We start from the raw sequence: 13,808 nt of genomic DNA, 5'->3' as shown, positions 1-13,808 counted from the left end.
AACACCCATGGCGTCCCCGAGCTTTGACAGCTCGCAACAATGCCTTTTCCTCCGTCCGTTTCGAACGTCTCCGTGCTCTCTTCACCCGCCAACCCCAGTATGCTATACCGGCTTGGCACCGCCGCAAGGCCGTACTCCCAGTACCCTTCCTGTCGCCCGTAAACAACCGGGCCAGTTTCGGAAGAAAACATCTTTCATTGCGATTTGATGACTAGACTGGCATAACAATTACCTTACGCACTTGCTCATGGTTTCTAGCTGGAGCAGGCAACTCGGATTTTCCACAGTTGACGACCGTCGACACCATGAAGAGGATTTGGATATCTCATCATAACCAGCTTTGCAACTACCTATCTGCTTGGCTGAACCTCTATACTCTTCATCAGCGCCCGTAAGGATCTGAGACTCGAATTCTCACTCTCGGCAAATGGACCAATGATTACGTTTACGGCGTTGGCCGCCCACGGCTGGACTGACGATTTGAGAATCCTCACGCTACACAGTCTCCACGACGGGTGGGAACGGCGGTTCAGTCGAATGATGGCACCTTAAAAGATGATCCTTTTGCATCGCCAAAACCTCCGAGCTGCAATGACAGGGGGAAAAGAAGGCAGAGGCTGCAGTGCTGTGCCTTGTCTTTCGCAACTCAGCATCATAATCGGAATTTCAGGGATGTGCTGCCTCCGGTGGTCCCCGGTGGCCCCCTACTCTCCACCTGGCCCTGCGATCTGTCGGGGTCACGCTGCGATCATGGATCTCAGATTGGCTCTATCACAGAGCCCCATGTGTTTGCCAGCCGACTCAAGACTCGAAGCGTCCTGACGTCGCAGCGACAGGAGTTGCTCAACTCTTCCGGCCCGCACTCTGGAAATTACGCGACACGGCCCTTCTCGCAGCTGCATCACGATAATACTGGAATCTGACATATCCATCTTTAAGCCTTTTTGGTATGTTAACACATGATTAGGCAACTGGAGGCGAACCAAATATTCTCTCTTTGTTTCCTGCTCTCGGCGACACTCCGAGGGATCTTGCGAGCTTTTTGGTTCCCAAGTGCTGCAGCAGTATTCTGTACCAGCGCCTTTTTCCCGACCTGCATCGAGTCCTCTACGAATACGCACGTTTGAAGAAAACAGTGCACGCAAGGGATTTCGCAAACCTGGTCGAGACGATTTGGGGATTAGCCAGCTAACCCACTGCCACCGCCATCGACGGTCATCTTTCGCAGACCTGACAGAGGATATGAGGCTATATCGTCTACAGGACGCTAGGCGTGGCAACCGTGCAACTCTGTTGACTCGATTTTTCGAGATCCGACAGGTGTGGAGTTGTGTAAGCTCTAGACCGTTTTTTTTTTTTCATGGACCATTTTGCGACCCCATGCACAATAACAATCTACTGCGGGGGTTGCACAAGAGTCACATCTTCGGCACTGGACCTGGCCTTATGCAAGCCATGCAGAGACATTGAGAGTGGTATCGAACGCAGTTGTGACGCTGGTATTCCGTAGCCACTGCGAAAGTGTTTGGGTGCAATCCACACCCGTTGACGGCACCGCGGCAAAAGCAAGCAAGACGAAACCATGGCATTCAGAAACAGGCTCACTTTGCCATACCCGCTTTGCCGATGAGTCGAATCCAATTAGACTCTAAGACTCAAGAGCCCAGCTTCCCGTCATCGCTGTTTTCTTGAAGGCTCTTCCAGACACTCAACCGCTGAATCAAGTGGATCAAATTCGAGAGAATTTCTTCAATACTGGAAGCATCTGAATGTGCAACCCCTTGACGGATCACATTTCTGCCAGTCACAATGGCAGTCGGTACACTCTCGGTATTTCCTCATCGGGTCAGTCTCAAACAAGGACAAAGTTATTGAGCAGATCCATTTATTTGCCCACAGGCGAACCCATCCGTGAGACTACAAGTATGGCTAGTTCTCCTATCCAGACATTGTAGCACCCGCGTGTCAAGGCTCGCATGCGCTTCGTCACATATCACATTCACATTGACCAATCGAGTCTGGAGAGACTTCCGCGGGCTTGGCACACACACTGCTGACGCTGCAATACGACTTAGGACTTCACCTGCGACCTTCATTCTCCTGGACACTACGGACGTACTGCAGCGTGTAATCGGCCATCCGCACATCTGCATCACGGAGCGCGAAAGTGACACACGACTTGATCCACTCAGATGGCTACCAATTACGAGTTGCCGGGAGATGAATCACTTGGGGGAATGTCCGCTCAGTAAGAAGATCATAATCGGGTGGCTTGAATGCTGGTTGACATAATCGAGAACTGCCAAACGTCAATCGCCTAAGTGAGTAGGCGACAACGTCGCCATGACCGATTTGTGGCTTGGATGCACCGATTTCGCGCCACTCATTGGCGCGCACAATTTCAAATGATGAGCTACCCTGTCGCCATCGCTATTCTCCTGTCGTGTCCGTGGCCTATGACGAGAAGCGGTACGCATAGTCGCGCAGCTAACGAGGGTTTTCACACAAGGTTTGACAGGCAACTAGGCAGTGAATGCAACAGTTGACAACTGACTCTTTCGTAGGATATTGCTAGGGCGGTGGGTTCCAGCTAGCTGAGCACAGAAACATCACCGTCTCCTAGGAGTCCAGACCCCACCAACTGCCAGGGTTGTTGCGGATTACTGAACAGCTTTGCATGGCGAAGGAAGACGCTATAGAAAGATGAGTTCAATGGGTGCTACGCACCTCTAGGACTGCTCGACGACCCCCCATCGGATGGTGTACGAACCAGACCTACAGACCTGGTTGTTATTGTTCTTGTTGAGTCTCGGGCATCAATATCGATTAAATGACAACTTTAGGCTTCCAGCTGACGGCGACGCTCACGGTTCACCAAGCGAATAGCCTGGCAATGCAGTCTCATCAGGGGACCCATCTCCATCATTTAGCAAGGGCCTCCCGGACCAACCCCGTCAAGTGAAGCTGGCGATCTGGATGCTGTAACTCTTTTACAACTCAGAGCTTGAACCCAATAGCTGGGTTCGAAACCCCAGCAAAAGATGCAGAATGCATCACGATCCATACCGTCGGGTATGGAGGCACTGGGCAAACGGTACCACAGCAGGGTAGGGCAGCAAGGTAAGCAGCCAGCAGCCAGCATCACGACGAGCTGAGGTGACCCAGGCAGTACGCCAACCAGAACTGGGTTAGCCAAGCTGCAGGCGTGGGCTCCCGCGATCCGTGCACAGGTCCCAGGACTGTGGTTGAAGGGCGATCCCCCGGCTTGAACCACCCTCGGTGAAATTGGGTGCCCGACATGCTGACCGGTATCAGGAACGCTTTCCGGAAGGGATAATGGCAATGTGATAGAAAGCAAGGGGTCAGTGGCGGAAACGAGTCGCAGAATCACAATTGAAGAAAACGACAGCTCAGATGTGCCTTTCCGGCCAAGTCCAATTCCGAGTGGATGACGAGTTTTTCAGAAAGCTGGAACATCCATCAAGTCTACCAAGTTCCTTGCCATTGGCATTCTGAGGTTGCCAAAGACGCTCTGGCTTTCCTTTCAATGGTCCAATCAACTTGGCAGAGAGACGGGATTGTAGGTGGCACTACCTTAGCCACGGGAGCGGCAAGTCATACGGGCAGCGGGCTATATCCCAGGCTGGGAATAGCTGGGCACAGGAAGGAGACCAACCTCCAGCGCCTCCCGAGTTCCAACCAGGTTCCATCGTTGGTGTTGCGCCGGGGTCGATTACTATTGAAACTTCGCTCCGTTCGGGCAGCCATCGGAAGAACATTCAAGGCTTTAAGCACGAACATGCCCAATCGCCTGCCCATAGGCGTGCCGGCACCTAGAAGGACCGACAAACTCTTCTAGCGGCGAAACACCATCCCGCTATAGTTTGGGCTAGACGGTCGGGGAAGGCGATATGCCGATGGGACGAAAAGAGTGCCTAGAATGCTGCTTCTTTTCGACCTGATGCAGGTCAGAAGTGCAATCCCGTTGCCCTGGCCACCTTGAGAGGGCTCATTTCCCCCTGGAAAGGGTCTCGTTTCAAAACATCGTCATTGCTGATTTATAAGTGACTGACATTGCCAGGGCTTCATTGGAATACTGGACAATTACGGGCGAAATACCCCGGCCTTTCCAGTTCCGAAGCTGATGACAGCAGGTAACTATTTGCCGCCCCCACGACCTGTCAAACGGCCTCCTCCTCCTCCTCCTCCTCCTCCTACCCCCTCTCTTTCTCATATCCTAGTTCGCTGAACTGGCCGCTGCCATATGTAGTACTGGCGCTGCACAGCACCAAGCGCACATGTGTGGCTGATGGCAGGTGCTAGCAGCTAGCAGCTAGAGTGCTAGGGGTGCGACGAAGTCCCAATTACGATTACGTGCCGCTGGGGCTAAGGTTGGGATATCCAACGGACGACTGAAGTCAAAAATTGGGCCAAATAGGCTTAAACTTCGCCGGATCTCATCTTAGCATTCGACTTGGCGGCTGTCAAGCTCAAAATGGCACAACTCATCATTAGCCATCATCCTAACGACCCGTCCCGCTCTCTGTGGCTGCTGACTTTCACAGACGGCTTCCAACCGACACATCGTACAAAGTGTTCGGCACCGAGCTTTTTCTGCGACAATTTCCTGTCGTGTGGCAGACACTATGCAATGCTGAAGCTTAACAAGAACACCTAAATTTCAGGGGCCTCCGGCGTCTATAATGGGGCATCGTCATCTCCGTTGAGTCCGGTATCTTTTCGAGAGAGCAACCTCGACTGATACACTCTGCATAGTCCGTGAAGCGGTCAGTATTGCAGAAAAAGGACAGGGTTTCGCCAGAATGTGCGATGCTTCGGACGTTACAAGAACACGATATGCTACGGCCGAGAACTCGTTGGAATAAGCGCCGCTTCTCAGTATGGAAAGACCTCACCTCGTACTCTCGCGACCATGACCGTAAAGGACAATTCTCTCCAGTGTAATTCATCGCTTCAGGAGGGCTTCTCCACTTGGCCTAGGCTCATCCATTGGTATTCCAGCGGATTTTCGCGGGGCTCTCTCGGGGAGCGCGGCGTTTCCCTGCTTTGCCTGGCGGGTAACTCTGGGGCTCCTGAGCAATGGACAATTCTCACGAGCATTCACACATACCAGGCCTTTTGATGACTTGGACTGGCCCGGCAAAACAAGAAAAGGAAATTGAAACTGGCCAAATTGCACGCCCTCATCTCAGCCTTACAGATACAGCAATTTGACTTAGCACCAGCACACGTTGAACCCCTTTGATAGGGGCCGTTTCTCAGACGAATCCGTGCAGTGAAGTTTGATCCAAACTGGTTTTTACGGAAACGGTCAGCGCATAGACACAAGTCTAGTCTTTTACGGATATTAGACCTGGACGACGGGTATTACGCCATATCACACACGCAAGTATCCGTACTCCGGACGATTACCTCCACTGCAGATGCAAACGAAACTAGAGGTTACCCAGTACCCTTAGCATCGCGGGGTTTCCGACTGATGCGCTGATGGCGAACCTTGCCTTGGTAACCGCGCGGCTTTCGGGTTCTACGGGCGGAAGAGGAATAAAATCAGATACCGTCTGGTCTTCCGATGGCCCTCATCCACCCCTCCGTTCTCTCCATCGGCAATCGCGCTGTGTCCCCTTCACCCGCTGATGAGGGACGGTGTGGATGAGGGCAAATTTTCAGCCTTTTGCGATCACATCTCAACTTTTTGAGATTATTTCCCAAATTTCCTACCTAACTTGGTCGGGAGAAGCGCAGGTCATGCCGCATGGATGACAGAATGGGCTTGCTAGGCACCGGGGAAGCAGGGTGCTCGACCCGCTAACCAGGACAGGGCCACTTCGGCTCTTGCAGGCAACGTGGTTCTTCTCCCTGTACAGCTTGGGTTGAGGGAACGGACAAAGAGGCGCGTCATGGCTGAGCCGGACCAATACCTTGGAGCGAACGCTTCCAAGGCTCCTCTGCAACGAGGAACTCCTTACTTTCGCAAGTTGAACTCAACCTGGGCTCATGTCACTTATCAGATGCTGGCCTCAGCTTCCAAGACGACGCATCCACTTTGCATCGCTATCTGACAGGTTCAAATTATCTCGAGAGCCCACAAGGGACCTCTCTCTATGGGCCTGATATTGAACGAGATGGACTGTCAGGCGGATCGAGACGCTCAAACAACTTCATCATAATGACCAAAGTCACTTGTCAACCTTCCATCTCGTGGTTCCGCTCTATTTCGAGCCTCTTTGAAACATGGTAATACCGGCACCGCCTTCTAGAGTGGTACGCTCACGGCCGTTGAGGCACCGGTATGCTCCGAAGGCGCCGCGCTGTGATCACAATTGTCAACAAAGTCCCCTGATTGACATCACGCGAATGACAGCTGGGCGGCTTCTTAGCGAGAGAAGACGCAATGATTGATTCAGGCAAAAGAGGCACTGTGGGCCACTCTTACCAGCTTTACCAGCATGCCAGCAAGCCCTGATCAGGGTCCAAGGGCTTGAGACGGGTCTTGACTCTTGGGGGGGACGACGGGCAGACCTGAAATCGGTGCATCTGCACGCACCGAAACTTGAACATTCCTGCAAGGGGCATCTGAAGGCTCGACTCCGCCGCTCGGCCATTCGCAGAAGATGGCAACCTTTCTTCTTCTGATCTCTCCACAGATCGATGGTAGCAGTTCCAGTGGACAGGGAGGGGCTGGGGCAGATCACGGGAGTCTCGACTCAAGCACCTCGCCGTATGAAGGTTTGCACGAGGGAATATGGGCAGCCGGTCGGCTTAGGTATTCTCTGACTCTGACTTGGACTCTGACTTGGATTCTGACAGAGAGGCCATTTTCGTGGCGCTTCTTTTTGGCCACAAACGGTCAGCTGCCTACGAATCCCAAGACTGTGGCAACCCACACCCTTCCTAGGCCCGCCTCGCCAGATCGCGGCACTGCCGATCTATGAGCTGAGGCTTCAGAGTGGCAGGATTCCAAGTTGCGGCCAATGGGAATTAGGCGGCGGTATAAACTCTCTGCACATCACCGAGATCTGATCGACTCGCGCGATGGGCGACATGGCGCTAGACCTCTGGAATGTGGCTGCGCAAAATCTCTGGGCTTGGAGACTGTCAATGCCAATGGTCGCTGCTCCGAGTGCTTACCGGTATCTACCACGGATATCTCTTACAGACATGATGATTCGTGGGTCCGGTATAGCATCAAAAACCAGAATCAGCGGTGGCATCCGTAATCTAGCAGGGGAACAACAGATTCGACACGCTTTCTCCTCTCACGAGGCCGCCGAATGAGATGTGATATGGTGTGTGATTTTGTTGAGGGGACCTTCGTTCGAGAGGGCGTGAGAGATGATGGTAAGTGATGGTATCCCTGACGAGTCCAAGCAGGAGTTGACTATCTAGTGTCTGAACACCCACTAACAAAGCAGTCGATATGTGAGATATTTCACTTCTTTATGTGGACAGCCTACGAGTGGTGCGCTGTAGTTTTGGGGGGGAAAGACTTATGGGAGCCGGAAGCCTCGTCCGAAGTACTAGCCGCTGTCGATTGACCGACGTCGAAGGGATAACCTTGTATCAAAGCCGCAGGTCAGCCGACGACATGGACGTATTAGGGTGGGCCAGCCTCACCCAGTCGCGCAAACTGGGCTTGGATGGGAATGTTTCAATCCCAAGCATCACGATGCGATATGCGATGCCGCCTTTTCGCACACACATCGCCCGACCCCACCGGCAGGCATCTGGGAGTGTGATCTACGCACTTTTCCTAACCGAGACCAAGCTGGATCGCCGGGTGCTCGAGGGGACCAGGGGCTCAAGAGTTCGAGGGAACCAAACCAGACAAGCTGGGAGCTATGCGACATGGAATCCCTCCCCCCGGCGTCACAAAAGCCAGGGCCAGCCCCGAGTCCAAGCTCCCAGCATCCTGGTCAGTCTAGCGATGGAAGTGGACTGTGGCCCAGATGTCGGCTCTGAAAGCTTTCTCTTTCGTCTCTTGTCAAGAGTCTGTGGGATGTGTGTGTGTGCGCTTTGTGTGGGCAGCGGCACATAGGTGGGGTTCTCTCCGATTATGACAGCCTTTTTGCTTTCTTCCCTCACATTTTCACCCTGTGTGATGCAGGAGAAATGTGAGATGTGACTGAAGGGCTGAGATCTGCCCTGACCAACATTTCGCAAGCTCTTCCATTTTGATCACGGCCCAGCTTCCCAATCCAGCATCTCTGCGCCGAGCCACTCAGCTTTCTGGGATTCCGCAACGGGACTTTGTGGTCCTTTGGATGCTGCGTACGGTGTATTCCCATGGCATGCGGTTCCGTACAATATCGGGAAATCTGACATGTCACTGAAGCACGATCAACCGACATGGCGGTCGATCACCCACTGAGCTGCTTGGTACGCATATCTTACTCGATACCGACGGGGTCGTATAGGTCCAGACCCCTATTAGAAGTTAAAGGCACGAGATGAAGAGGGGCGGCGGCGGGGGGGATCACGGTTTCGCGGACGAGGTCGCTAGTTCAAGGCGCATCCGGCGGCCGTGGACGGGTCCGATGGGCGACATCAGTGCGACGCCCGACACGGGATCTCGACCTCCCATGGCCCCCCTTCCTGGCATCGTCGTCTGTTCGTCGTCGTCCACTCCACGACCCGGGAGGAACGGACGGGGAACCATCATCGCCGATACCACCTTCAGGCTCCAGCACCCATCAACCACCAACCACGCAAACCTTGACTCGTTCTCACTTAAGGTGTGTCGTCTCTTTTTTCCTTTTCCGACCCGGAGGAGGAGGGGCCAACAACCTTCAATCCTTTCCTCTCGTCCAGGTTCAGACTGGGAACCCCGTCACCCAAAATTCTTTTCTGCTCAAAACCCACGGCTATGGAACCCCACTGTGCGACCCTCCGTCATCAGAGAGGTCAGAAGGAGATCGCGATCCTAGGGCAGTGTAGATGCAGGTGAGGACTGACAATGCGACCCCTTTTGCTGCGCTCGCGGCGCTGCAGAAAGCAGAAAGCAATTCAACAGAGGTCCAAGCGAGGAAACTTCTATCACATTGTTCACTTTTTTTTTTCTCGTTACTTCCCTCTTTATCCTTCCCTGGCTCTTCAATCCTCTTTTCGCGCTATCCTCTTTGACGATGTCATTGCGAACGGCCGCCCCGCCCTATCGAGATGTTCTTTTCCCCTTTGCCCCTGTTCCTGTTCTTGTTGACTTTCGGTTCAATGTGACCCACTCGGGGCGCCTCTCGAGTCTTGAAAGGGGAAGGGAGGGGTCAAGAGAGAGACTCAAGACGCTCAGCTTCTGTGCGTAACTTTGACAGAACCGAGGATGGGCCCATTGTCGCCAATGTTTTGGGTTGTTGTTTTATCCTCATTCAGTCTTCAAGTGGTCCCCTCGTGGTGTTACCGTGTTACACGAGGAGATCTAACGGGACGACTTGAACTAAAGCGTAAACTCCTGATGATCTTTGGGAAGGGGGGCAAGAGGGCGCTTGCTACACTAGATATGCGACGTCGCTCGGTGCTCGGGTCCAGATTCCCCAACGTTGCCGTTGCACTCACGCACGCATGGAGGGGGAGATACCCGGGAAGGGAAGGGAAGGGAGACAGACGAGAGCTAGGTTTAGGTGCAGGTAGGGGGTATGACTTGAGACGGACGACGACGACGACGTCCGAGCAAAGCCGCTGAGCGTCCATTGTTCGATATCGTCCCTTGAGATTATGGATTCTGGTTCTACCGGTAGGTACCCGTCATGCCATCGTCCGAGCCCTCGTGGCAAAATCTGATAGTGACGCGGAAGCCACATGTCTTTTCCTTTCGTCATTCTGGACGAGTTCAACTTTTGTCTCTGGCCTCTCCTATGTCTTGCGCATCTTAGTGCGGTTTGCGGGGAGCTTGCGAGCGTTGGATGACAATTGGCTCCGGCACTGGAACAAGTCTGTATCAGATGACTCACGCTCTTTTGCTCTCTGGGCTGTCTGTCTCTGTCGCTCTCTGATCTGCTCTCTTATTGTTCCCGCCCAATATAATCCTTACGGTTGGATTGGGTTCAAAATGTCGCGCACAAAGCCACTGTAGTCGAAGCGCGCGATGGGAGGGGATATACCATGCTTGCGTGGGCTATATCCATTCCCGCAAAAACGGGACAGGAGGGGCAAACGATCATGACCGAGACGAACGACAAGCGCGTGCGTTTTTTGCTCCGTAGTCGCCGTCTCCAGTGTAAGTCGGAGGAGGGGGAGGAGGAGGCGCGGGCGAGCGAACAAAAAAAGATGGGGGTCCACGGCACGCCGTACACGCCGTGCACACACGGGAAACATAGCTGAGCGACGGAGTAGGGGTGATGCTTGTTCGGGGCCGCAACTGACACCACGCAAACCACGCAGCGCTCCATTTTCATCTCAAAGTCTCAACGTCTAGTAGTCAACCACAGCGTGGAGCTGCTGCGAGGAGAAAAGCTCTGCTCATCCCCCCTCGTTGGTGCCTCTCCCATCTGTACCTCTCTCCTCTGTGCCCTTTATTCCCTCTGTGTCCTTTCTCTCTCCAGCCTATCGCCTGTCGTCCTTGCCCACCAAAACCCCTTGCGGATACTACCTTGGATGTATTTTTTTTTTTTTTTTGCCACGCTAGAGCCCTAGGACACACTTCCAGGCTTCTGAATGTGGCCTTGTGATTCGTTCTTTAGGGTGATTTGCCTCCTCTTGAGCAAGGGAGACATGGTGAGAAAGAGGTGAGAGCAGCCGTTGAAACCGTGAATGGCTGGCTGAACCTGCTCTGGACCACTTCCTCTACTTCACGGGCTGGACTCTGGGCTTCGGGGGTCCGGTATTGGAGACTTCGAACGGTATACGTGGGCACCAGGTGGGCTTGAGGGGCGGTTTAGGTAGCTGCGATGCCGTTGCCCAGCACTTCCATTCCTGTAGCTCTGGTTGGAGGAGCACAATTGGGGGAAGGGGAGAGACGCAGGTTTGACACGTTGGCAGGTCCTGTACTCCGTAGAGATGGAGTCATGGGCAAGGAATAGGTCAGTAACGAGAGGAGGCATGATGGGGATGAAGGGGGCGAGAAATGTCGTGCAGTTTACGGATATTTTGGTAGTCGACGGTCGAAGTCCTATCTGCACTTTCTCCATTTCTTCACAATCATCATCATCGTGACCGTAGTCATCAATCATTGTAATCTTGTTCTTGTTTCTCACCCCCCACCTCTTCCTTCGCGGTGTCATATATCGTCCTGCTTGAAAGCTCCAGCCCAGCCCACACGACCTCGCGGAGCGCGGGACTTCGGATCCGCGGCCGTTGGGATAACCCCAAAAACCCAACGTGCGGGTTTTTTCTGGTGTGAGCTTTTGTGACCTGTAACAACGGTGCCACTCTGATTCAGATGGAGAGTGAGTGAGGCCTGTCTCTTGGGATGTATCACTCAGTCGTAGTGTGTGTATGTGTGTGTGCGTGTGAGCTGCATTCCGTTCACCCTGGTTTCTTCTTCTTTGCTGAGTGTTCTTATGTCTTGAAGAAGAGGCGGTGGAACGGCGTGAGGGAGTTGTAAGACTGTAAAAGTCAGGTAGGTAGGCTGCGAGCGAGACAAGATTACCTGGGTATGCTATGTAGCTAGGGGTGTGTATGGAAGTGGCAAGCAGGAAAAGGCTGTGAGACGTATGAAAAGAGAGACACGATTCCAGAGACATGGTGGTCAGAGGAAGGCGGGGAGGGGAGAGAGAGAATGGACAAAGGGGGCTCAGTTGAGTGTGAACCGCAGTGGCATGAGCAACTGAGATGTGGCCTGTTTCTTCCCCTATGTCTGGGATCGGAGATGGGAGGGACGGCACGGAGGAAGAATGATGGCCAAGTCGCAGATTCGGGACAGTCCGATAGGTACAATCGTGATTACTCTCTTCACAAGACAAAAGCCATTTCGGCATTTGGGGGATGAGGCCCTGAGCCTGAACATGTTTTGGGGGGCTCTGAGTGGATAATCTGTGGTGGATGGGTAGGTTGATGGCTGCTTCTTTGTGTAACCGTTACGTTGTCTACCCGCCTCTTGAGAGGGGGGTTCCGCGCTTAAGGTTGAGATATATCCCAGATAAGGTATTTCCCGAGTTGACGATGCAGTAAAGAGCATCGGCTCTAGGTAGCCTCCATGGCGGGAGATGTGAGAACGTGCCGGCACCTCTCCTTTCTTTCCACGCTGCTCCCGTTTCCCTAGCCCCTCCATTTCCTTCGGGACTTGTTCCTGGAAGAAGGAGCGGTAGCACATCACATGTGTGAGAGTTTGTGAATGTGGATGCAGGCGTCGGTATCCGTAAGTGTATGTGTGTGTGTGTGTGTGTGTATGTGCGCGTGCGAGTGAGATTGACAGTTGTTCACCGTGAGATCCTGCACTTTGGACCCTTTCCCCGTCCCGACCACAGTGCTATTTTCCTTTTTCTCTCCTCTTTTTCAGAGTTTCTTGTGTTCTCGTGTCCTTGTGATACCACGATGCCGCGGGTGCTATTCTGATAGGAGGGGACGGTGGAAATGTGGGAAAAGACCACGCAGAGATGTACGTGTAACGTTGGGCTAGATCCGGCAAGGACTTCATAAAGGGGTCCATCTTGTCCCCTCTCCACAGTGCCCGCTCTGCAATAAGAGAGGCCTGCAGGAGAGAAGCCTCAGGGGGCGAAGAGTGAAGGACCCCGTCCCCTCGCCGACGATTGGATATCCGTATCGCCTCCCCTCTCCTCCCCATCTCACCACTTGTGAGATCAGGTACCTTTTGGCGATCGAGGCGCGCGTCAGTGAGGTGATTTACTGGAAGTGGTGTGCTGGCTGGACCATCGATGGCTGGCTGGGCGGGATGGATGGATGGATGACCTGTGTGGGATCTGCCGGCTTCCCTTTCCGCTGGGATCCGGACGTGACATGTCAAAAAGTCTCACGGCTCTTCTCGTTCGCTCACCTATGCTCCTGCTTCTCTTTGCTTCTTCTCTTTCTTTACGTACCCGTACCTACATCTGAGAACTGAGAAACGTCCCCTCGTGGCTTCTGGGTGGCTTGAGGGGGTAACGGGGGGCCGGGAGGATAGACGGAACATTCCATTTCAGGGTGAGATGGTGGTGGTGGTGTGTTCGGTCTTCGTTCATCAGTACCTACATGCTACACGGGAAAAGTAGCAGAAACAGAGCTATTACACTGCTACGAGTGTCTCGTAAAGAAAGGGGCGCTGATTCCGAGGCAAGGAGGTACTTGAGTAGGGGGGTATAGCAAGCCTTGTCTTGTCTTAGTGAGTTGTCTGTCTCGGACGTCGAATGCCGCGCCCGCTGGGAGGCGTGGGATGTGTGGTTTTACTGTTTTGTGTGCCGAGCCTTGAGAGACAAATGGGATAGGAGGCGTGGGTTTCGGTTCGAAGAGAAGGCTGGGCAGTGATGGCTTTTGCGATCTGGTATTTTGGATTACGACATGATCAGATCGAGCAAGTGTCATTCTCAAGGGAAGATTCGCCATGTTCTGTATGCTTGTGTCCACGGTCTCATTGCTTTGGGGGGAGATCAGACAGGCTTTCCTGGTGTCGAACCCCCTCACCGGCCTTCTGCACATTCGAAAAGCACAACATTCTGTCACACAGAGCGATATCAGCGGCGTATGGGACGCCACGTGTGAGACTTTGAATCGTGGATCGGTGTCTTCTTGTTGGCAGCGGCTCAGTGATCTTCAACGTTGCTCGTAGAACCGGCCTCGAAGCGATGGCACATTCCTCTAGGTCTTTTCATTCAGTAAAGCCTTTGCTCTGGCGTGTGAATAAGCTCTGGCAAAGTCTTGAG

This window comes from Colletotrichum scovillei, assembly GCF_011075155.1.
Source record: "Colletotrichum scovillei strain TJNH1 chromosome Unknown Contig00006, whole genome shotgun sequence".
In the NCBI taxonomy this organism is placed as follows: domain Eukaryota; kingdom Fungi; phylum Ascomycota; class Sordariomycetes; order Glomerellales; family Glomerellaceae; genus Colletotrichum; species Colletotrichum scovillei.
This window is presented reverse-complemented; position numbering follows the sequence as displayed.